Source organism: Balaenoptera physalus (assembly GCF_965194825.1).
Source record: "Balaenoptera physalus genome assembly, chromosome: 11".
NCBI classification, from domain to species: domain Eukaryota; kingdom Metazoa; phylum Chordata; class Mammalia; order Artiodactyla; family Balaenopteridae; genus Balaenoptera; species Balaenoptera physalus.
In genome coordinates this window covers 99,468,717-99,490,998 of record NC_138896.1, presented here as the reverse complement: position 1 = coordinate 99,490,998, position 22,282 = coordinate 99,468,717, and the positions used below count along the sequence as shown (strand labels likewise).

General features: G+C 38.9%; 1 protein-coding gene across 16 annotated transcripts in view; it reads left to right on the top strand.

Annotated features, from left to right (window-relative positions):
- LOC309637538 (uncharacterized protein) overlaps window positions 1-22,282 on the top strand; it is a 136,236-nt gene that overhangs the window by 40,453 nt on the left and 73,501 nt on the right. The gene's annotated exons all lie outside the window — the stretch shown is intronic.

The window sequence follows — 22,282 nt, the reverse complement described above, 5'->3', positions numbered from 1 at the left end:
CATAGGCAGAAACAATCATGTCTGCCTAGACATGGGAGAAGCTATCCTATTTCTAAAGGCTCTGAAAGTTGGCAATTTTAAAATCTGGTAATCATCCATTAATCCCCAGATCTGGAGTTTACTACCTTTTGTCAGTAAAAATTGAAGCCCAGCAATTTATTTTTTAAATCTTTACATTTTTTGTGCGTTTTACAAATTCACGTCGTAGAAAATTCAAAAGGGACAGGAGTGTACAAAGTGAATATTTCCCTCCTATTCTTTTCCCCCCTTCATTCAGTTCCCTTCTCTGGGGCCCAGTACTTTAAAAAAATTTTTTTTAATAAATTTATTTATCTTATTTATTGTATCATTGGCTGTGTTGGGTCTTGTTGCTGCGCGTGGGCTTTTCTCTGGTTGCGGCGAGCAGGGGCTACTCTTCATTGTGGTGTGCAGGCTTCTCATTGTGGTGGCTTCTCTTGTTGGGAGCACGGGCTCTAGGCGCATGGGCTTCAGTAGTTGTGGCACACGGGTTCAGTAGTTGTGGCACATGGGCTGTAGAGCGCAGGCTCAGTAGTTGTGGCGCAGGGGCTTAGTTGCTCCGCGGCATGTGGGATCTTCCCGGACCAGGGCTCAAACCTGTGTCCCCTGCATTGGCAGGCGGATTCTTAATCACTGCTCCACCAGGGAAGCCACCCAATACTTTAAAAAAAAATTTTTTTAATTGAAGTAAAACATATTTACATAAAACATAAAATTCATCGTTTTAACCATCTTAAAGTATATAATTCAGTGGTTTTTAGTATATTCACAGTGTTTTGCAAACATCAACCCAATCTAATTTCAGAATACCCCATCACATCAAAATGAAACTTTATACACCTCCCAATGCCCCCTCCCCCAACTCCCTGGCAACCACAGCATTGGACATTTAATATAAATAGGATGATACAATATGTGGCAACTTGTGTTTCTGGCTTCTCTCACTTAGCGTAATGTTTCCAAGGTTCATCCATGTTCTAGTGCGTATCATACCTTCATTCCTTTTTGTGACTCAGTAATATCCTGTTGTATGGATACACCGCATTTTTTATCCATTCATCCACTGATGAACATTTGGGTTGTTTCCTGCTTTCGGCTATTATAAATAATGCTGCCGTGAATGCTCACGTGCAAGTTTGTGTGTAGGCGAATATGTTCCTAGGAGTGGAATTGCTGGGTTAATGGTACCTCTTTAACTCTTTTTTTTTTTTTTTTTTTGGCTGCTTTGGTTCTTTGTTGCTGTGCAAGCTGTGCGCAGCTTTCTCTAGTTGCGGTGAGCGGGGGCTACTCTTTGTTGCAGTGCGCGGGCTTCTCATTGTGGTGGCTTCTCTTGTTGCAGAGCATGGGCTCTAGGCACGCAGGCTTCAGTAGTTGTGGCACATGGGCTTAGTTGCTCCGCGGCATGTGAGATCTTCCCAGGCCAGGGGTTGAGCCCGTGTCCCCTGCATTGGCAGGTGGATTCTTAACCACTGCGCCACCAGGGAAGCCCTATGTTTAACTTCTTGAGGAACTGCTAAGATGTTTTCCACAGTAACTGCACCATTTCCTCTTCCCACCAGCAGTGTATGAAGGTTCCAATTTCTCTGTATCCTCACCAACACTCATAATTTTCTGTTTTTTTATTGCCTTCCTAGTGGGTGTTTGTTGCTAGTGTATGGAAATACAATTGATTTTTGTTTATTGATCTTGTATTCTGCAACTTTGCTGAACTTTTTTATTAGCTCTAAGAGTTTTTCTGGTGGATTTTTTTTTTTAGTGGTTTCAATATATAAGATCATGTTTTCTGTGAATAGATATAGTGTTACTTCTTGTTTTCCAATCTGAATGTCTTTTATTGCTTTTCTGTGCCTAATTGCACTAGTTAGAACTTCTAGTACAATGTTTAATAGAAATGGTGAAAAGTACATATCCTTTTCTTTTTCCTGATCTTAGGAGGAAAGCTTTCATTGAGTATGGTGGTAGCTGTGGTTTTTTCACAGATGCAGTAGGAAGGTTTGTGTGTGTTCTTTCAGGGATAGTATATTCACATATTAGAAAATATATTAACATAACTTTTAGCCTATATACACTGTCTGCACCTTGCATTTTTCAGCTAAAAATATATCTTGGAGATCTTTCTAAATTAGTACTTAAAGAATTTCTTCATTTAAAAGAAAATGGTTGCTTGGTTTTTTCATTGTAGGGACACACCGTCATTTATTTAATCAGCCCTCTATTGAAGGATAATCTAACTCTCAGCAGTATTGGTCATATGAATTCAAAATCAGCAATCATTTATTTAATCCCTAATATTTATTTAACTCCTACTATTGTGTAGGGCACAATAAAAGTTATTGAAGAAAGTAGAGTCTTTCATTCACCTCATTTTCCTATTTTTTTTTTAAATTTTATTTTTTTATTTTATTTATGGCTGTGTTGGGTCTTCGTTTCTGTGTGAGGGCTTTCTCTAGTTGTGGCAAGTGGGGGCCACTCACTATCGCGGCCTCTCTTGTTGTGGAGCACAGGCTCCAGACGCGCAGGCTCAGTAGTTGTGGCTCACGGGCCCAGTTGCTCTGCGGCATGTGGGATCTTCCCAGACCAGGGCTTGAACCCATGTCCCCTGCATTGGCAGGCAGATTCTCAACCACTGCGCCACCAGGGAAGCCCCCATTTTCCTATTTTTGTTATAGAAATACTTCACCAAAAAAAAAAAAAGTTAGCCTAACCCTATTTCTTCCAACTTTCTAAATTTCAAACACATAGAAGAGTTGAAAGAGTTGTACAAGGTAACTCAAATAATAATTACCTAGATTAATCAATTGTTAACATTTTGCCATCTTTATCTATGATAATATGTTTATTTGCTCTGTTTGCTGAATCACGTGAAAGTAAGTTGTGGATTTCTAGACAATTCACCCCTAAGAATAAGGATGTTCTCCTACTTAACTACCATATTATATCACACAGAAACTTAACTGTTTGTTCCTAAATATCATCAAATATCTGATCCATGTTCAGCTTTTAAAATTTGTCCCCGCAATGTCTTTTCAGTGTCTTTTTTTTTTTCTTAATTAAGATCTAATCAAAGTCTACACACTGCATTTTGGTTGTTATCTCTCTTAAGTCTCTTTTATCTAGAACAGTTCCCATATCTTTTTTTCTTTAAATAATATTGACTTTTTGAAGAGACTAAGCTAGTTGACTTTTAGAATGTCCCACATTCTAGCTTTGTCTGATTGTCTCCTCATGGTATTGTTTACCCTGTTCTTTTGTTCCCAGTATTTTCTGTAAATTTAGAGGTTAATCCTAAAGTTTTGATAAGATACAGGTTATCTTTGGGACAACATTTAGTAAGTGAATCTATATGCTATTGCATCCTATCAGGAGGCATATGACGTCTTTATTCTCCAATTAGTGATGTTAAGTTTGATCACTTGTTTTCAGTAATGTCCTCTAGAACTCTCCATGGAAAAGGTACGATTTCCCCTTTAAGCTCTGATAGTTACTCCTTTAATCATTAGAGAATGTCAAAGACTTGTGTTTGGAGGAGAGGCGGTGGAAGTCTATTTGCTTCTTTTCTTCCTTATATACCTCAATCCCAACTAGTGGTTTAGACAACTTTTAGTTACAAATAGAAATCTAATGGCAGGCATGCAGTAGATCAGGTGACGATCTATAACCTGGAGTAGTAGGGCATGATCAGCCCCTTACTCTGGGATCAATGGAAAGGTCATTGCATTAGAAATCAAAACCAGGGATCACAGTTTCAGTCTCTAATCTGCCACGAACTAGCCATGTGACCTTAAATCATTTAACTTCTCTGGGCTCCAGTTTCTTCATCCCTGACTCCAGATGGTCTGTAGAGTTCCCTATGGCTCTGGTGATTCTATGGTTTTAGTCCATTTCACTTAGTGAAAAATATTAGATCATGTTTATTAGGTGTACAATGTGGGAGCTTTTATTTCTCTCAGAAATTAAAACACTTGGGAATTTCAATTAATTCCATGATTAGGGGGTGCCTACCCCATGTAGGTGTTCACTACATATTCTTGTGAATCAGGATACTAGTTTTGATGAGTGGACTTTTGTTTTCATTATTATGTTTTATTTTTATTTTTTCCTTTTCTTTTCCATGACCCAAGAAAATTGTCGGGCAGCTAGTTTACTTTTTCTTTGTCCTATCGGTTGAACTGTGTCCCTCCACCAAATTTAATGTTCAAGTCCTAACCCCCAGTACCTCAGAATGTGAACTTATTTGGAAATAGCATTGTTGTAGATGTAATTAGTCAAATTAAAATGAGGTTATTAGGGTGGGCTCTAATCCAATATGACTGGTATCCTCATAAAAAGGGGAAATGTGGACAACAGAGACATACACACAGGGAGAGACTTCCATGTGAAGATGAAGGCAGAGATTGAGGTGATAAATCTATAAGCCAAGGAACACCAAAGATTGCTAGCAAACCACCAGAAGCTAGGAGAGAGACCTGGAAAAAATTCTCCTTCATATCTTTCAGAAGGAACCATCCCTGCTGACACCTTGATGTTGGGCACGTAGCCTCCAGGACTGCAAGACAATAAATTTCTGTGGTTTAAGCAAACTGATACACTTGGTATCCCTGATCTGGTAATCAATTCCTCGAGGAATTATATTAACCTATAGGGAAAATAAAGAAATCACAAGCTTTTCTCTCTTTTTTTTAAACCATTTTTAAAAATTGAAGTATAGTTAATTTACAATGTTGTGTTAGTTTCAGGTGTACAGCAAAGTGATTCAGTTATATATACATATATACATATATATGTTCTTTTTCAGATTCTTTTGCATTATAGGTTATTACAGGATATTGAGTATAGTTCCCTGTGCTATACAGTAGGTCCTTGTTGTTTATCTATTTTATAGATAGTAGTGTGTATATATTAATCCCAAACTCCTAATTTATCTCTCTCCCCACCTCCCACAGGCTTTTCTCTTGTACAGATGTCAGAACCCTTACCAGGCTGAAAAGATATGTATGAATATATGTATGTATTCATGCAAATTCTGTATCAGACCAGACACATTTTCTGAACCATTCATGGGGTAATTTGCTGCTATTGTGTCTCTGGTAGGTTTTGTGCATCTGTACATGTGCACATGTGTATATTCTCAGGCATGAATATATAAATGTCAGCCTTACCCGTTCAATAGATTCTGACTCTTGATACCAAGGAGACAGACTAGAACTCATTATTCTCTAACTGAATTTAAATATCTTAGTTGTTTCAGCATACATACGGTCACGTCCCCAAAACAAAAAAATTATAATCAGACTTTTGAGTAAAAATCTTAATAATTGCTCACAATTCCTATATGTAGCAAGATACCAGCCATGGAAAGATATAAAGGGAGCCAGGTAACTAGAAAATTCCTCTGAAGAATACAAAGGATCTGCTAGAATTTTCCATTCATTTCCAAGTTTTGCCAGAATCTTGGAATGTGGACCTCTCGATACATGTTATACTTCAATAGGTAGTTTAAAAAGCACACAAATGCAAAAAATGCTTTTGTTTGGTTCAGATGAGTGGCTTCAGAAAGCTATATGGATGTAGTGGTTTTATGAGCATTTTTTCATCTAGTCTAACAGTATAATTTGTTCTGCTTTGGAGGAATTTCCTCACCTGTGTCCTGATGATCACTATGGTTCCTTCCACCTATAAAATGCTATCAGTCTAACATAAATGATAGCAGAAGTAGTTAGTGCTAGCATGAATTTTTCAAATACGACCTTTCAAGGTTGACATTCTGACATAAGCCTTCATCAGTGATTGTTACTTAACAACAAAATCATCTTGCAAACGTAACAAACAAATCTTGCTGTTGTTTTAAAAATTTAACTGTCTTTGTCTTTGATCATGTACTGTGATAAGAACAAAATGCTTAACCAGAGAGTTGATGGGTATGAATAAAAAAAGGGACAATAATGGAATTTTTATACTTACTGATGAGTAGAAGTTCAAGTGTATCTGCATGTCTGCAATTAACGCCTTGTGTAAATGTAAGCAAAATGCACTTATCTACCTGAAAAGAAGCTCATCTTGCAAAAATAAAGATTTAGAATAGTTCTGTTTTGCAATAGGAAAGACTGGTGATAAATGAGAAACGTGTTCATCATAAAGACGGCTGTGGTTCAGACGAGTCCAGATGCCACAGGGTCACTACCAAACTCTTACACTCGTGGTTGAATTTAGAGTGGTTTGCTTAGGCACATGGTTTGGAGTGAACAGTCATTACCCAGACGTTATACACATGTCTCAACTTCTATAGTGGTTTAGAAAGAACGGAGACCTCAGAATCTCCTCTTCGGATTCACAGTGTTACAAAGGCAAACTAATGGAAACCAAAATGAACTCCTACGGGCCCAAAGAACATAACTTTGACACTATCAGCCTAAAACACTGCCTTTACCTAGTCTCATGGAAGTTCTAATAAACACTGCAGGAGGCATTCATCCAGGGGTAAAATGTATTCCATAAAAATTGTCCTTTCTTTGAGGATACTTCTGGTATGATAAGCACTTATCTCACAAATCGTTCCAAAAATGACTCCATAGTCCATGATTTATCTTTTCAAGTGTGCATCCTAAGAGCCCAACCCTGGCAATTCCATTTTCAAACCCCAAAGAGATATAAGCAGGACTGTGAATTATGTCACCCACCTGATAATAACCAGTGACCAAATTTAATCTGTTTCCAGATTTTCTAATAATGATTCGATGTCACAATGTTTGGCTTCAAAAATGACATAAATAGCACATTTTTTACTGCCAATGTTTTTATGATCTCTTTTCATATGTGTCAGTTCAGATTATTCAAGACATCTATCAGTGTATATCAGGCATTGTGCCACTTATTTGATTTTACTTAGATCCAACTGCTTCTTTGAAAACCTATGCTGAGTTGGGTTCTTGAATTACGATAGTGAGTTTCTCAAGTTCACATATCTGGCAAACAGAATTGTTTTGGTGTTTATTAATCCATTTTTTAAAATAATTTTGTGGCTAGTGTGGGCTGCCGAACACAAGCTCAGTGAAACTTTACAAAGATGGGGAAGGATTAACTATTTAATGTAATTAATTATTCCTGTTTTGTTCACAGTGACAATCTGTCTGAAGACACCCTAAGACATGCCCTGGGCTTAGGCTCTTTTCCCCCTAAACTCTCCAGTGTTAGCAGATGCGCAGGGACTCAGGAAGACAATTGTTGATAAAGTACCAGCTAGTTCCCCAAAGACCCAAGGCTTGTATACATCCCAGCAGCCCATAAGCATATCCTTCTTCTGACACGGCAATAGGAGCGGGCAGAGATGGGAGTGCTTCTTTTCCATCTGCTCGCCAGAGGATGTGCGTCCACACTTCTCTTTAAGGCTTGGGTGATGTTTGCAGTACGTGTGTGCATGTACCCTGCTGAACCTGGTGTGCATTGTCCAAATGATCTCCCCTTCCTTCCTTCAGACCTCAGCTTGAATATCCCTTCTGCCAGGAAGCCTTTCTCCATCAGCCTAACATGGGGCGTGGATTAGGGTTGGCACATTGCACAACTGTAGAATATATGTATATATTCTTTTTCAGGTTCTTTTCCCTTATAGGTTATTACAAAATATTAGGTGTAGTTCCCTGTGCTATACAGTAGGTCCTTGTTGTTCGTCTATTTTATATATAGTCGTGTGTATATGTTATTCCCCAATTCCTAATTTATCCCTTCCCCCGGACCTTTCCCCTTTGGTAACCATCAGTTTGTTTTCTATGTCTGTGAGTCTCTTTCTGTTTTGCAAATAAGTCCACTTGTATCATTTTTTTAGATTCCACGCATAAGTGATATCATATGATATTTGTCTTTCTCTGTCTGACTTACTTCACGTAGTATGATAATCTCTAGGTCCATCTATGTTGCTGCAAATGGCATTATTTCATTTTTTTTAATGGCTGAGTAATATTCCATTGTATATATATACCACATCTTCTTTATCCATTCCTCTGTCGATGGACATTTAGGTTGTTTCCATGTCTTGGCTACTATAAATAGTGCTGCAGTGAACACTGAGGTGCATGTATCTTTTCGAATTATGGTTTTCTCTGGATATATGCCCAGGAGTGGGATTGCAGGACCCACGTGCCCTTCTTATGTGCTACAGCTTCCACTGACTTTACCCTGCTGAAGTGTAACTGTTTCCTTGTCTGCCTTTCCTCCTGAAGAACAGGGACTGTATCTTAGGTGGCTGAACCTGACAGAGTATGTGCTCAGTAAAGGGTAAACTGAGTTGTTAAGTTCTGTGGCTCTGGACGCCGCATCCCCCGATGTGTGGGCCTGAGCAAGCAGTTGCCATAGTCTTGTTTTGGAAGAGAGGTGCTACCTGCGTTAGAGGTCTCCCTATTCCTCGTCATTTATGAGCGTTACCTCCTGCCAGGCCCCAGTACCCTGTGTACCTTCTGAGAGAACAGGGCTGCCGGAGAGGTTGGAATGGGAGAGAGGGGCTGAATAAACCCAGGTGCTCCAGCCTTGGTTGGTACCATGGTTTTTTAAAAAAGCATGTCCACCCCCTTCCACACCCCTTATCTTTTCTAAGGTAGACCTGTCAGTTGTAAATTCGAGTTTAGTGGCAGAGGATTATATAATCTGTAAGGTCTGATTTGTTATTTATTCATTTAATATTTTCTTTATATATATATATATGGAAGAATCAAAATCATTGAAATCAAAAAAGATGGTTCTGCTTTGTGGAAAACAAATCCTTATGCTATAGTACATTTTTCTATTAAAAAAAAAAAGAAAAACTGATTTTCAGAGTTCTGCCAACAACACTCTAAGTGCTAGATTTGCAAATAGGCTTATATTCGTATTTAGAGAATATGCATATTCAGAGACATATTATTCAGGAAATATTTGGTTATCTTCAGACTTACTAAAACTTACGGCTAAAAATAAGAGGGGTAAAATATAAATAGTGGGGAAAGTTAGGGAAGATGAACAACAGCCATTACAAGAATAGAAAAGAGAGGAAGAGGTAAGGGGAAGTGTGTGTTATTTTCTGTTTTGGTTTATGTCTTCACCACTATCTGAAATTCAATTCAGTTGAACAAATATTAACTAGGTACCCAGCATGCAGAGGGTCAGAAGATGCAATATCAGCCTCCATGTTCTTGGAGTTGAATAGACAGGATATAATGACTGACGCCCCAACATTCTTTCCTTCAGGTTATGAAGCCATGATGTAGTTTAGGGTTTGGACTCAGTGCCATGGTAGCCCCGCCCCCTCACCAAAGAATTGTTCAGACACCCAGGCCTAAGCCTGAAATAAAATTCCTCCAGCCACAATGGTTGGTTCAGGAATGATTGTGTGACCCAATTTAGTCCAATGAGATGCAAAAGGCAGTTTTCTGAAGGCGCCGGGGAGAGTTTCCTGATTCCTAAAACAGAGAATAGACAGTAGGGTATTCTTCCCAGAGCCCCAAGTGGGTATGAATAGGAGACCCACAAGCACTGCAGTCTCTTGCTGTTTGAGAATAAAAGTTGTGAACAGAGGTCAGCAGCGTCAATAAAATCTCAGAGAAATGGATAGAGAACACTGGTCAGGCCTTGCCTGAATTTGCACTAATACTTCATTTCATTTTAATTGTATGAATCAACAGATCTTTTTTTATTGCTTAGGGCAGTTTGAGTTGGCTTTTTGCATTCTAACTGATGCACTTGGTAAGCACAATGATATTTATAATGCTTGTCAGAATATGATCAGTGATATAAAGTTTATGACGAAGAACAAAGCAGAGTCCCTCGGGGAGGGGATCCCATTACTAGTAACTGTGGAGTAAAATAATATGAATATTATCAATTAGAAATTAAACTGGGTTTACAAGAAGGAATTAACACACGACAGAACAAATAACAAACGTTAAATAAGAGAAACCTAAGTTAGAAATGAATCATAGAATTTGAGAGTTAGAAGAGATCTCAAAGCTTAGATAGGAAAACCCCTAGATTTCCTGTGTACAAATAGGCCCCGAGAGGCTAAGTGACTTGCCCCAAGTCGCAGAACTGAGTTCCAAGGTTGAGAACCCAGTTTTCTTGAATTCCAAATGGGGTTCTTTCTGCTGCGTTACACATAGTTCCCTCTCTAAAGATAGGAAAAGAAATAGGAAAATGGTATTTTAAAATGTCAGCATAGGAAGGAGAGTGAGGAAAATGCTGCATTTTCATTTAACAGGGATTTAGGAAGCTCATAATAGAAATTTTGGATATTTTGTCTTTAAATAAGGCCGTGGCCTTTACTAAAAGGTTGAGCATATGATACAGCGTGGAACCACCTGGGGTAGCAATGCTATGTGCTCCATGTAAAGCCAGACGGGGCTGGTTCAACCCATTCTCACCCCAAACCCGTGACACCCCGCCCCCCCCCCGAGCTGTCAATCACCTGGCTCTTGATAGAGTTAGACTCTACATTCTTTTACAAGATGAAAAACCATTCCGTAAGAGGTAAGGATAAGAGTGTATTCAGCTTGGTGTCTTTGCACTGAGGGACGTTCTTCTCTATTCTTCCCACATATTAAGTGAGGTAGGAGATTCCAATAGAACTGTAAATGCTAAAACTGCAATAAAATGGATCTCTGGAGTTAGACCTGTGTTCTGGTCTCAGGTGTTCTATTTTAATTGCTCTAAGATCTTAAGCACGTTGTATAACCTCTGAGTTTCCATTTCCTCGTCTGTTAAACTAACAACTGCCTTGCCTATCTTTCGGGGTTGTTATGAAGATCAAAAGCGCTCATGACTGTGAAAAGCAGAGGGTGATTTCCACAGCCCTTCATGCCCCTCAATTTAAAGATTAGGGAGCCGGGGGCAGCTGAGTGACTCCCAGGTCTGTTAGTGACAGACAGGTAGACCAACCCCTTCCTGAGAATGGTGAGATTCGACCTCCAAGATAGAGACTCATAATTACATTCAAAACAGCCACCAGGTTTGCTAGATTTATTCAACAACCGCCTAACAAAGCTATATATGAACACTGGATTCTACCATTTCTCTTAAAATGATGCCCCAAACGTAATAAAACATTACATAAAATGCCAAGAGAGATCGGTATGAACAATCTAGCAGAATGAAGCCCATTTTAAAATCAGTTTCTAGCACTGTTTTGCTTTTTTAGCTAAAGAAAAGAAAAAACACTCAAAGAATGACTCGGAAGTTCAACGAAGGAAATGAAAATTATTTCTTGCGGACATGCGTTAACAGTACGGACACTCAACACATCATTGTCTTCTTCAGACCTTTCCCAAATTCTCCTTTTCCCTGAGTTTGTGAACCCTGCAACTTGACTACTCGAGGTATTTACTCACATGTAGCCAGTCTCCTGCGTTAACAATTTAAACGATGTCTTTCCTCAGCCAGAAGGAATGTGAGATCTTGTGATCTACCATATTGACATTCTTTCTATACTGTATGTGTTTGTCTGTTTGCCACTTTCACAGAAGGATTTGAAGCAATTTATACAAATATATGCTCTGTCCAAGAATAAAACAAAGTGGAGTGAGTTTGGGGAAAGAAAAAAAAAATATGGATAAGGAAATGTGATGAACTGCCAGATATATATACACAGTAGCCCAACTCCGTTGCCAGCAGTGGGGGGAAAAAAAGAAAAAAAGAAAAAAAAAAAAAAGACTCAAAGCTTTTCGAGAAGCCAGAGCAAAGACAAATCTTTGCTACCTGGTGATCGTCATTTGGTTTATAGTCAGCAGCCTGTGCCGGGCTGGAGAGAAGCAGCAGAAGGGAAGCTTGGCTTACAGCCAATGCAGCATATACTCTTAGGGAGCCGTACTAGCGAAAGCATTAAATTGCACCCTGAACTCTAAATATTCACTTTTAAAACATCCATCTGTCCACCACCCACGAGCCCAGTGGAGTGGCTGCTTAACTTCTCCAGTGAGTCCCCGATCTACAGACTCTCCTATCCTGAGCAAATTGGGTTATATCCAAATTCAAAGGCTGCCTTTGCTCCCACGGAAGCCACTTCAGCGTCTGCTGCCCTTGGTAATTCACTGCCCTAGGCAACTGCTTGTTCCATCTCTGTTCTTTTCCCAGCCAGAGTCATTGTTGCAACTTATTTGTATGAGTCAATGCTTCTCAGATACCCAGAAGCCTATTCCCAGAGCTCACTCATTAGTCAAGTCTGTTTTTTCACTAATCAATTACATTCTTTTGTAAAACTAGCTAATCTGAAGAAAAGTGAGTTAGCTAATTTGAGAAAACAAGTGTTGAAATTGTTGTAGTATCATGTTAGAGAGAGAGAGAGAGAGAGAGAGAGAGATTCATAGAAAGTGCTTCTCTAAATTAGAGTTGAGGTATATATGTGAATGATGCAAGTGGTCACAGAATTTTAGGAACGGGCCTTTATCCTTGTGGCCATCTCCCTAGATTTTCTTCTCTCTTCCAGTGTACCTTTTTTAAAATTTTTGTTTTATGTTGGAGTATAGTTGATTAACAACGTTCTGTCAGTTTCAGGTGTACAGGAAAGTGTTTCAGTTATACATATACATGTATCTATTCTTTTTCAAATTCTTTTCCCATTTAGGTTATTATAGAATATTGAGCAGAGTTCCCCATGCTATACAGTAGGTCCTTGTTGGTTATCTATATTTTAAATATAGCAATGTGTACATATCAATCCCAGACTCCCAGTCTATCCCTCCTCCCGACCCTTCCCCCGGGCAACCATAAGTTTCCAGTGTACCTTTTTGACAACGGTGCTATATAAACAACCTTGTTCCTAGTTGAAAGAAAGACCTGTAAAATGACAGGCCCGTGGGTGTGCATGGGAGGGTAAGATTGAGACATGGGAAGTAGACAAAGAATGGGTGACACTATTTGGGCAGCTTGATTTAGCTGTGTCTATAATCATTACTTTGTGATCACTTTTATCACCATCTGCCTAACTAATAGTGTTTTTAAAACCAGGGCCTTAATTCAGCCCCTACAGAGTGTGTGTTTTAAACTATTTGGTCTATCTAACAACTGGTGAGAAACTATCAGAAACTTGCAGAGAAAATTCTTCCATTCATTTACACAGACTTGAATGTTTCAATTGCATGAACACATCACTTTTATTTTAGTCACAGCTTTCTTCTCTTGTTTTGATCTGCTGTTTGACTTTTTGCCTTGCCAACCCAGATTCAACTGTCTTCAAAGATGTCTTTAGCGATCATTAAAAAAATCAGCTCTCTTTTCTTTGGATAACTCTGCAACCTGGAGAATTAAAACAACATTGTCTAGTTGTGCTGTTGACTCATGTGCAATCTTCAGAAAAGTAAATCATTTTCCTGTGGCTGATTAGCTTTTGAAGCAAGGTTTCCATGAACATATGCTCTTTGGAGACTAGCAGTAATTCCATCTGTTTTTCTTTCCTATCCTTTGTAATACAGAATGTGGAGGATCTATAGGAGCTGTAAATTTCTGAAATTCTCTATACCTTTAAAAATGCATTTCCGATGCAAAAGATTTTCATTATTTTTGATAAACAGTACAGTTTAGGAAAAGAGACTATTTTTTAATCTGTACAACTGATATGTTTTATAGATTTGGATTTCTATGGAGTCTATTTTTTCTTGTCCATCTGTTGTCACAAACTCACAAATGAGAAATAGCAATTATTGTGAAAGCAGAATAACCAGAATAATAATCTCCAGTTTTGGAATAGGTTGTACTATTTTGTATCTGTCTTCACCTGCACATGTCAATCTTAATGCTTCTCTGAGGTAGATAATTTTATGTTATTTTATAGATAAGGATAATGATGTACTGAGAGGTTGATGAAGTCCTGGTGTCATATCACCATGCCACAAAGTAAGATTTTAAAGCTCAAATTCAAGGATCAGAAGTATGATTTGCTGCCAAACCACATCAGAAAAGATTCCCAGATTTTGACACCAAGGTTCTGTCTATTTGACATAAGGATATGCAGGTTGACTGGGTCAACTTTTTCTCCGCCTCTCAGGTCCTCTTTCCACTTAATCAAATACGACGTAGGCTCGAAAACAAGAGCCGTCACGCTCTCCCAAAAGTTTTATCTTTAAAACAGGGAATATAAGCCTAATACTTATAGAGTTGTTTTGAGGAGGAAATGAGAAGATGTACAGGCTTTGTTACAGATACTGGCACTTAGTAGTTATTCAATAAATGTTAACTATTATTATCATTATGATCAGCTCATAGAGGAAAGAAATGGAGGACTTCAAAATCCCTGACTTGGAGCAGATTAAAAGAATGTTTGTAATAGGGTGTTTCCTTTGAAAAAGAGAAAGTTTCAATTGTTTCTTCCAAAAGTTTGGAAGAGCTAAAATACTCTTCTGTAGACGCACAATGCTTGGAGCCAGGAATTCTGTCATGTATTACTTTCTACCTATTATCAATTCTTGTCGTCTACTATCATCTATATATCTACTATCTATCATTATCTATTGATTTTCTGTCAGTTATCTATCATCTGTTATCATCTATTATCCTATTACGCGAGAATAAATTTTTATCCCGTAACTCTCCCATTTACCCACAGCCAATTGACAAGGGTCAAAGACCTATCACAGGGATAATAAAGGAGAAATAGCAAAGTGGTAGCTAGCAACCACTTATGAAATTACCAATATTTGATGATTTTTGACCTACATGAGTAGCAATTTCATATGATTCAACCTAATAGACTATGAATCCAGACACATCCAGGCTACGAATAAAAACCTGAGACAATGTATTTTCTATTGTTTTTTTCTGACCTACTTCCAAAGCATATGAAACAAACATATAGCAAAAGATAAAAAAAATTGAATAGGAAATAGTGATTCACCAGGGTTGTTCAAAGTTTAGAGAGTACAAATGAATTCAGCACAATTTCAGTTTATTGCACTTGCCATCTTCAGAAGCCATTTTAGATATAGGAAATGGCATTTTCTAAATATAGAACAGAAGTAAACATTAAAAAAATTATGGCTATTTCTAGCATGAAAGCCCACTGTCTTTTAAATATTTCTTTTTAAATTTAATTTTATTTTTGGCTGCATTGGGTCTTTGTTGCTGCGCACGGGCTTTCTCTAGTTGCGAGCCGGGGCCACTGTTCATTGTGGTTTGCGGGCTTCTCATTGCGGTGGCTTCTTTTTGTTGTGGAGCACGGGCTCTAAGAGCCCGGGCTTCAGTAGTTGTGGCATTGCGGGCTCAGTAGTTGTGGCACATGGGCTCTAGAGCACAAGCTCAGTAGTTGTGGCATGCGGGCTTAGTTGCTCCGCGGCATGTGGGATCTTCTTGGACCAGGGCTTGAACCCATGTCCCCTGCATTGGCAGGCGGATTCTTAACCACTGCGCCACCAGGGAAGTCCCAGGACAGGGTTATTTTTATTTTTTTATTTTATTTATTTTATTTATTTTATTTTTTTAAAATATTTCAGCTTACTTTTTTTTTTTTAAACTTTGGGTTTGTTTATTTAATTAATTAATTTCTTTATTTATAGCTGTGTTGGGTCTTAGTCTCTGTGCGAGGGCTTTCTCCAGTCGTGGCAAGTGGGGGTCACTCCTCATCGCGGTGCGCGGGCCTCTCACCATCGCGGCCTCTCTCGTTGCGGAGCACAGGCTCCAGACGCGCAGGCTCAGCAATTGTGGCTCACGGGCCCAGCCGCTCCGCGGCATGTGGGATCTTCCCAGACCAGGGCTCGAACCCGTGTCCCCTGCATTGGCAGGCAGATTCTCAACCACCGTGCCACCAGGGAAGCCCAGGGTTATTTTTAAAACAAAATTCTCTACTGCCTTAGACTATATATTCTTATTATGTGTTAAATAGCTCTAATATTGAAGAGTATTTTTACAAGATAATTTTATACCTTTCTTCTTGCTATTTCCGGCTTCCTTAATTGGTCACCTCGCTAACGGAACTCTCTCTTTGAAACATTGCGGCTTCCCTGTCAAAAGGGAGAGGCCAACAGTCTGTAAGTAATGCTGTCTTCAAGGCTGGGATTATTATGATTCCATCCGTCTTTCTTTCCTATAAGCAGAGCTACCGTCCATTATAGGCTATACACACTCTCCCAGGACAGGCTGACCTTCAGCATGCTAATGAAATCAAGACATGTCTTTCACCACACAATTAAATTTCAGTGAAGTTCAGAGGTTTTCAGATGTGACATCTTGAAGACAATTTCATCTGCAAAAGTTTCACAAATCACACGCTGGCAAATTATCAGCTGTACAGAGTCAACACTATCCTCAGCTGTATCTCCTCAGGAAAACAGGCTGAAGTATTAACAGGAGGTTTTCTGAAAGGCTCCCTATGGCACCTTTGTTGAAAAGCTATTAAACCAAACAGCTGCTGATATGGAAACTGGCTGTTTGAACTCTAACTCAGATATGTTGATAGGGGAGCCTATGATGTTTGACAAACGTGATGCAGGAAATGACTAAACATTTAATACTTATTACTCTGCAGTATTCCTGGGGCCAGGGAGGTAGCAGGGATGGTGTTGTGTGGTGCTAAACCGAGACCCAGGTCAGTGAGACTTGAAAGGAACCATTCCTTTGTCCTCCTTTCTAGAGTTTCAGGCATTATAAATATTAACTTGTTCAAGATCCTGCTTCAGAGCAATCCTTGACAGGACGAATGAAACATTTTGCAACACCTTAAAAAGAAACAATCCTATCACTGCTGCAGAGCTAGTTTTATTATCCACTTCCTAAAAAAGCCAAGAGACCTCAATAGCTTTGGCAGAATCTTTGTAAAGGTGATGGAATTTGGCCTTTTAATGACGCAAAAAGATGCACGCATGGATTTTGCAAGTTTATACTTCCACGTACATAAATGCTGGGTTTCACACATGTTTGAACTGTTTGGACTATTAAAATAAAATAAATACAGATACTATCGTATGGAATTTCTTTTAAAAGCACAAAAAGTTAAGAGTATAAAAGTGTATTTGGGTTATGTGGCACAGTTGGTCTTTCACAATTTTAGAAAAATGAAAGAAAGCATTCTCATTGCAAATACTGTTATTTTTAACCAGTACAAAAGTCATCAGTTGTGCTAAAATTTCCATAAATGCAAAATAAGTGTGTTCCAACATAATTCAAGACCATGGATGACAATTCAAGAAATACTTACTAAGCCAGCGGTCAGGCAGACCATGGCCAGAGGGTCAAATCCAGCTCCCAGCTGATCTGGGAGCTTAGGATGGTTCTTATATTTTTAAAGACTTGTAACAAAGAAAGCAAAGAATAATCAATCGCGACTGTTCATGGCTGGCAAAGCCTAAAATATTGGCTAACCAGTCCTTAGCAGAAAAACTTTGCCCACTCCTGTAGTAAGCAGTTTGCTACGCTGTGAGCAGAACTGCGTCTTCCGTCAGACCATGCAAGATTGAGTAAAATCTTCCTTGCCCCTTAATAGTTTATAATCTACACATAAGGGGCATAAGGCCAGTAAGCTCGGTTGTAAAGTAAATGGCGTCAGATAAGGGCTTCAAAGGAAGAGACACCAGGCTTGGTGGAGAAATAGGGAGTGGCTTCTTGGGAGGTGATTCAGATGAACCCTGAAGATAAGAGATTTTGAAGGAGAGAGGTGGGTGGAGTAAAGAGGGGGTCAGAGAAACTGAAATGCAGGGAGTGCTCTGGAACCTTAGGGCGAGTCAGTTTCAGAAGCAGGTGGCTGGAGGGGTGGCCTACCAGGCAGGAAACTCAGGCAAGGGTATAGCACAGGCCACGGGTAAGGAGTTGGTAGGGAATCTAGAGATTCATTCTCTTAGAGGCCCAAAGGACAGCAATTCACGCTTTTACTTTGGTGTCTGATGTAACTGTATTCTCCTATCCTTACAGGGAAGTGTTGGATTATACTCAGTGACAAACGAGAGAAATAGTCCCTCTTAGCCTGAGCATCTAGTAAATGAGTGGCTTTGGCTGTAAGTCAATGAATAACATTAATATATGCAGTTACCAAGTCACCATTAATAAAGCACTGCAGAGTTTCAATCTACTCATCAGAATTCTTAAAAGTCCTATTTTTAAGGCAGTTCAAACCGAGGCAAGGCAGCCGAGGCTGGCAAGGCTGCCAGGAACACGGAGTCCTGCCTCTGAGGGCTTCCCTGACTCAGTGCGTGACCTTCGGCAAAGCGCTCAGCTCTGTCTCAGGTGCCTTGGCAATAAAATGGGGGTAACAGATCTTCGCCACCTCACAGGCATGTGACAGAGAGCAATAAATGTCCGCCAAAAGCTTTCAAGATAAGTGCTCTTGGAAACTGAGCTGTGAAAAGTTCTCTTTCAGGAGTTCAGGGGAGAAAAAAAAAATTTTTTTTTAAATCAAAATAGGACACTGTTTATAGCTTCTAAGAGTCAAGAGCTTTGCAACACAGAAAGGATCACTGATGGAAGATGCAGAGCCTACAGATTGCTAAGGGTGCCCATAAACTACCAGGAGAGTTCTGTTCTGTAAGTTAATATGAGGGAGGAAATTGTTTTAGTTTAAGGTGGGAGAGGATACTGAAAAATCACACAGCACTGCCCTGCACAAGACAGTCACATGTGGCTGCAGGATCTGTACTTCCAGAGCTTGGAATATCCTGCCCACTTCTCCTGTGTGTTATTCAGTTATGAAGGTACACTTTCTTTTCTCTTGAGACTTTCATAATGCGTGCTAGAGAGAGACTGTCGTCAGTCTAGGGACAGAAGGGCTGCCTCGTAGCTGGCAGTCTGTCACTGGCCCTTGGAGTTTGAGGGAGATGCTATCAGGTTGAAAATACTAACATTTCAAAAGAACATTGAAGAACCCACCCCTAGGTATGCCCACACCACAGCTAGAGCAGACTCCTGGGGATACAAGACCTGAGCTGCTCTGCTCTGTAGAATTCACGGTGAAGTATTTCTAGGATTCTGCCAAGAACGTGCACCTTTTTATCCTCTCCTCCTCCTCTTCCTCGTTCCCTCCCCCATCTCTCCTTCCCCTCTCTCTCTCTCTCTCTCTCTCTCTTCCTTTCTTGCTTAAAGAAATCTTGATCTTAGAGTTGACCAAACAGGAGAGATAGGCCAAAAGAATTCAACTTGCAATTTGCAATCTTGTTGGGAGGACAGCAGCTCAAAACCACAAAGCCCTGAGTTTGACCCTAGCACTCTGTGGCTACAGATGACTCATCTTGATAATTATCAGACTGAGTCTTCTCTATTGGTTTGACAGCACCTGACGAGTGGAAAAAGAACTTCAGTCAAATGTGCACCCCTAATAATCGCTCTCCTTATTGCCTTTCTAGACTCGTTGTTCTCTTAATTTTCCTGGCATGTATCAAACAGTAAGATATCCATGCAATCCTTGGGTGCTGCTTAAAAAAAAAAGATAAACTGTTTTCAAGTCCTTGGAGAATGTTGCCTGAGTGACGAAGGGAACAGCAAGGCAGAAGTACCAGTCGGGGGTGGCTGGAATAGGAGGAAGTGCCCTTTAATGAAATCTTGATTTTCTATAGCTTTTTTAATAACAGGGTTGCTAAGTAGGAAAGTCACTGGAACTCGAGTGCAGCAATTTTGCCCTTTTTTTTTTTTGGAGCTCTCAGTTTACTGAAGCTCCCTGCCACCTCATCTGTCTATAACTTTTCATCACTTTTTCCTCAAAGTAAGGAATGTGTCCCAGAAAATGCACCTCTGTGACTTAGCAACGTGCCAAAGTGATCTGAGCCTTCCCAGTGTTCCAAAGGAAGCAATGATTTGAATTCAGCTGCTCAAACAATTAGTCTCTAAGCAGGCAGCTTGAAACTTCCTAAAAGTAATGGTGTAAGTTCTGGAGGGGAAATCAGCTTGTTGGTAATTGTTTTAATCTTTCAGTTAATTAATCGTTCGTTTGGTTGCGTACAGTCTTTTGAGCCTGATACTCTGCTAAATTAATCTTGATGTTAAAGTAAGATGGGAACAAGATCAATTTCTGTTCAGCGAAACTATGTACTTTCTGACATTGAATTGTACTTGCAGATCCATAGTAAAAATCACGTTTGAATGCACCACAATTGCAACAGTGTGTATAAGCTATACACATACACATATATAACATATACATATATATCAATAACTTACATATGTAACTTATATACATGTCTGTAATGTATATTTAGGTGTATATATATGCACCAAATAATTATATTATTTACAGCAGCACTATTCATTATAGTCAACAACTGGAAACAACTCAAATGTCCATCAACTGTAGAATGGATAAATAAATTGTGACATACTTATACAATGACCTATTACATAGCAATGAGAATGAATGAACTACTGCTACAAAAACATAGAGGAATTTTACAAACAAAACACTGAGCAAAAGAAGTCAGATGCAAAAGGACACTTAACTATAAATCCATTTACATGAAGCTCATAAACAGTCAAAATTAGTCTATGGAGATCTATTCTAATAGAAATCTGAACAGTGGGTGTCTTTGGGGAGAGGGATACAGAGACTAAAGGGAGAACAAGGGAGCTTCTGAGTTTTGGTGATGGTTACACAAGTATATTTGCTTTGCGAAAACTCATTGCGCTGTACAATAATGATTTGTCAACTTTTATGTATGTGTGCTTTACTTCAGTAGAAATATACTCAAAAACCTGCAGAGTCATTATGATCTGTTTTGGTTTAGTGTAATTTCACTTTTCATCAGAATGAAAGAGATCAAAATTTTGTGAATGCTTTCAAGATGCAAATAAGAGGAGACCCAACTCAAAATGGTTTAAACAGGGGATGGCAAACTTTTCTATAAAGGGAAAATAGTAAAGAGTGCAGGTTTTTCAGGCCGTGTGGCTTCTTATCAAGACTACTCAGCTCTACTGCAGCGGAAGAGTCGTCACAGACAACACGTGAACAAGTGAGCGTGGCTTTGGTCTAACAAAATTTATGTGATCGTGGGGCCATCACAGAATTCTGCCTGCCATGAGCTCTAACGTGAAAAATTAAATCAGGTAATAGAAATAGAATCAGGCAGTAGAAAATTACACATTCGGAAGAAATGGGCTTTCTTTGGCATTCTCCTTTCTCGGAGGATTTATATTTAAAACCCAACTCCATAAAAACAAAGATAACATGAAAGTCCTGAAAGATCTTTAGCTATTTGCTGTAGCAGGATTGTCAAAATACCAAGTAAAATACTGAACTGTTTTCATAAAAACGATCAAAATGGCAAAGGCTTTTATTTAAAATTTTGTCTATTTATTTCTGGACTAAGTGATACATTCACAGGGCTCACATTTCCGAAGATAAAGGGATGTGCAGTGACAATCTCTTTCCCAGTTGTCTCTTTTCTGTCTCATAACTGATGACTGCAGGTCCTCATTTACCTTTTTCTGTGCAATAGATCATGGAAATCATTTCACATCAGTACATAAAGGGCTTCCCCATCCCTTTTAACAGCTGCATAATATTCCATTGTAGTGATGGAACCGATTTATTTATTTCCTATTAATATTCACTTAGATTGTTCCTCATCTTTTGCTATTACAGAAAATTATGTATTAAATAACTTAGTATCCAGATTATTTCACACATGCTTGAGCACATAGGCAGGATAAATCCCTGCAAGTGAAATTGCTGCGGCATAGTATACGTCCATTTATAATTTTGATATATGTTGCCAAATTGCCTGTGATGGTGGTGTAATGATTTAAACTTTCAGCAGTAAAACTGGAGTACCTGTTTGACCATGCTCTCTCCAACAGTGAATTTTACTTAATCTTTTCCAATCTGATAGGTGAAAATGATATCTTATTATGAGTGAAGTAGAGCTTTTTTCCACTTATTTCTTTTTCTGCAAACTGTCTTTTTTAATGGAAACATTGATCTTTTTCTTAATAATTTGTAGGAATCCTTTATAAGAATGGCATTTTTTTAAAGTTTGTTGTTTGTCTTTCAACTTTGCCAGTGTTTGTTGTTGTTGTTTTGCCATACAGAAATATTTGACTTTATGTATAAATCAACTTTTTTAAGGATTCTGACTTTTTTCTATATTTCAAAGGGCCTACTGTTCTCTAAGATTATGTAAAAAATTATCTAACAATTTATTCTGGCATGCTCAGGATTTTCTTTATTTCTAAAAATGTTACTCCATCTGGAATTTATCATGGCAAAAGGTATATAAGGTTTGGATCCAACTTAAAATTTTCCCCCCAGAGGACTGCTCGGTTGTTTGCACACCATTTATTGGATAAGCCATCTCTCTCCACTGACAAAAGATGCCATTTTATCTTATACTAAATGTCTTTTTGTATC